The sequence below is a fragment of the Capsicum annuum genome, chromosome 9, assembly GCF_002878395.1.
Source record: "Capsicum annuum cultivar UCD-10X-F1 chromosome 9, UCD10Xv1.1, whole genome shotgun sequence".
Lineage (NCBI taxonomy): Eukaryota > Viridiplantae > Streptophyta > Magnoliopsida > Solanales > Solanaceae > Capsicum > Capsicum annuum.
This window is the reverse complement of record NC_061119.1, coordinates 89,715,422-89,719,313: the sequence shown is the minus strand read 5'-3', so window position 1 is coordinate 89,719,313 and position 3,892 is coordinate 89,715,422. Positions and strand designations below refer to the sequence as shown.

At 36.4% G+C, this 3,892-nt stretch overlaps 1 pseudogene; it reads right to left on the bottom strand.

Moving 5' to 3' along the window:
- Positions 1–758: 758 nt before the first annotated feature.
- Positions 759–1,553, bottom strand: LOC107841425 (annotated as a pseudogene).
- Between the last annotated feature and the right edge of the window lie 2,339 nt (positions 1,554–3,892).

Genomic DNA, 3,892 nt, shown 5'->3' with positions numbered 1-3,892 from the left:
ACTTTTACATATTTTCCTTCATCAAACTAAGCAACAACTTTGCAAGATATTTATATACATAAGGGTGGGGGAGCGGGAGCGATAAGTTTTCTTCGCTATTATTTTTTTAAAAAAATTAAGTCTCATATTAAAGTTTTACGTTAAATCACCAAATTTATTGAGTCTCCCTTAGTCGAAGTAGTTTCTCTTCTTTCTTTTCTTATTTGGCTTTTTTCCTTCGTCTCTTATGATTTTGGAATAACTCTCTGTGAATAGATCCAAATAATTTTTCATCAGCTGTCATCTTTCCATTTCCTCTCCGCTTTAGACTCTTAAATGAAGAAAATTTCTGTTTCCGTTGTAGCTGAGTGCCATTTTATTGTTTCTTCATTATGCAAAGTCCAAAGAACTTGCCAAGGATCAATTAATTATGTCAAATTTTCTTATTGATATCTTAACAGGCTCAATGCAATTCTTGATTAATTTGGTTCACACTCAAAATGTCTAGTCGAGCCCCACATCGATGTGGGAGGTGGAATTTGGTTCCTTAACATGATCTTGGGTAATCATTATTACCGTATGAACTAACATTTGAGGTTAAATCAAAATGAGCTAGAATTGACTATCCAAGACTCCAATAAATAAATGATAGTAAGTGTTGACACAATGCAGAACATAGCTGGTAAAACAACTTTGGGGCAAACAGGACAAAATCAAGAATAAACTCATCACTCATGGAAAAGAATGTATCGTGTGGTAAACTCCTTAAAAAAGTGAATCTAGAAGGAAGTTGATGCAAGAGCAGTGGCTACATCAATGAAGATCGAAGTAGCTGTGAGATGAAGCGGCAGTTCCACAATGCTTCCATCAGATGTGCCACCACCAGCGTCCTTAGACCCTGTCCCTACTTTTTCCCATAGATTAATTAAAATGGTCAGTGCCTGAATTAAAACTTTCAAAATGTGATGCTGACAGGAAAAGATAATACCTGAAGGAATATATGGTGATTCTTTAGAAGACTGCTGGAGGACTATCAGCAGGTGAAGGTGCTGGTACATTTTCACCACCCGTCAAGTACGAAAGTAGTGATGTGAGATTTGAATGAATTTAACTTATATACACCGATAATTTAAAATGTTACCATCTTACTAATTAGGTGACTAGTTCCACTAATTATGGGTCATTGTCGTTAATCTTTTAAACATGTATTGGTGTAAACATAATCTTTTGTAAGCATATATAGGCATACCGTTGCAGCGGCTAACAGGAGGAGTTTGCACATTGCATGCACTAGGAAGTACAACAGCCAGAGTTTGGTTAATAGAAACACCAAAAGAGGAGCCACCACCATTTAGCACGGGGCAAAGGCACTGTGGCTCTGATGCAACAACCCTTGATAGCTGTGAGCAACAAGATGATGAGGGAGTAGTTGTGTTTCCAGAAACATAATTTAGACACGGAGACAAGCTCACCAGTGCAGTGGTGCAGCCTGATTGTGCTCTGGACCCATTCCATTGCACGAGCACGACCACTAAAGTCAAAGTTAGACCAATCTCAATTCTTTTTGAATCCATTTAGTGAAATTTGTATAGTTTGGATAATAATTATATCTTATATATATTCTAGTAAGACGATTAAAGGTGTGGAGTTATAGCATTAGTATACTGTGAATTTATAGTGGAACTTAGAAAGAAGAGACGTCGTTCTTGATACCATGGTAGGCCAACTTTAACAAACTGAGGTACTATAAGTTTGTATAGCCGATATAAATAACTAGTTTAGGACAATTGATTGAAAAAGAAAGTTTGGGCCAGTGGCGGATCTACCTAGGGTCCAGTGGGTTCATTCGAACCCCCTTCATTGGAAATTATACTATTTTTACATGGTAAAAATTTTTTTATGTATAAATAGTAGAGGTTGAACCCCTTCAACTAGTCCGTATATGTACTACTGAATCCCCTCACTGAAAATCCTGAATCCACCCCTGGTTTGGGCTGTAGTCAAATGATGCTGGGAGAGAGGTTCAATGCTACGTTATCATAAAACAGAAGTATAAAATATGGAACAGGTAGTCTTTTAGTTGCAACAAGGAAATAGATGTGCCAATCAAAAACAAATACATATTATTTTATCGTTGGTAGTGCTTAGGTAATATGTGGTCCGATTTATACAGAAAGATCGACGATTTTGTTCGCATTTGATGAAGTCGATCGCTAAATTATATCTCTGTACTATATACGGTAAAAATTTACTCGCATTTAATATTTACATCAAAGCAATAAATAATGATGTGTTTGCACATAGATTGGTCATCTGGTAGCTAGTAAAGAAGCAACTTATTCATGTATTAGTTTATGTATAAGTTATACAACATTAGGAAGTAAGTCATGTATAAAACAAATACTGCCTTTGATTTGCAATTTAAAAAGCCGCATAACTAATATATTATCTTATGCAAGGTAGAAGATATAATAGCTAATACCTGCATAATTAATAATACCACATAACTAATACATGCAATAGTAGTACTTGTATAATTTTAACCAGCTGCCGAGCGACCCTAATAATTAACCATGACTATTAATACCCATTCTCACCTTATTAGATCAATTAACTATGACAAAGTTACATAATTTTTTTGATACCTAAATTTTCATTAAGCTACAAATCAGCAACTATAACTATCACCTCCTGCTATCTCATTATATGTTGTCTCTATTACTCAGTGCACTACAAGCAAGCTAATCCTAATCAAAATTGTAAAGAGATAAGTTTGTCTTTGACTGTGTAGGGGCCTTCACCATTTTTCTTTTCAAAAATTCTTTGGTCTCTCTCAACCTAGATGATATAAACAACTTCCGCATACAAAAACTTGAGGATCTGAGCCTTCAAAAACTTTCCTTAGCATGTTGCAGACACCATGTTATATGCTCATTCCAAGCAGTAGGAGGACACGATTGCATTTGTATGTAGTGCAAGATTCTAGCCCATAACTGGCTAGTAAATGAACATTCAACAAACAAATGATTTCTGGATTTGTCGGCACTTTGGCAGAGGACACAGTTAGTATCCACACTCATGCCCGACTTGATCAACTTGTCCACTGTGAGAAGACTTCCTTGCATTTGCAACTACATTGTCAACCTGACTAGTTCTAGCAGCATTTTGAAATACCAGACATTTCCTATTCACCATCTCTAGGTTACCTAGAAGTAAGAGATAGAGTTGTCTGATAAAACTTCGACCAAATCTAGGAGTGACTTGAATATGTTGTAATGTGTCTGGAGCTTCAATGATCTTGTTTACAATCCAACAAGCTTGACCCGGTATCCTCATACAACCTAGCTGTTGGTTCTTGATAAAGTAGGAGTGGATCCATCTGACCCATAACCTATCGACTTTATAGGCTAAGTACCAGTAGTTCTTTGCTATAACAACTTTATTCCACAAATGGGTATTGGACATGTTCAGTTCACCAGCTGATTTAGGTGTGCAGGCCTTGTACCAGGACAACAATGCCTTCTTGGAGACATCAGAAACATGCAACACCTTCGCTGGGATTATGATTAACTAGGACCAATACGATATGATTGGATGCCAAAAACAACTGTCTGCACTAGCTGGGCTCTCCCTACATAAGAAAGCTTCCTTACACTTCAAGAGGAGATTCTAGCAACTATTTTGTTAATGAGGACTACCACTGGATGAGGGTTATTTTATATTTTTTTTTAATGGACACAGACACTCAAAGATACATGAGAGGCAACTCTTTATAGGAGAAAACCCAACTTCTGCAAAATCATGTCTTTTTTAGCGAAAGGTAACCCACCAAAGTATAAAGAACTCTTCTCTGTATTATCTTGGAGGACAGAAGCCTAAGAAAATATTAAGTAATAAACAAGACTAAAAGGTA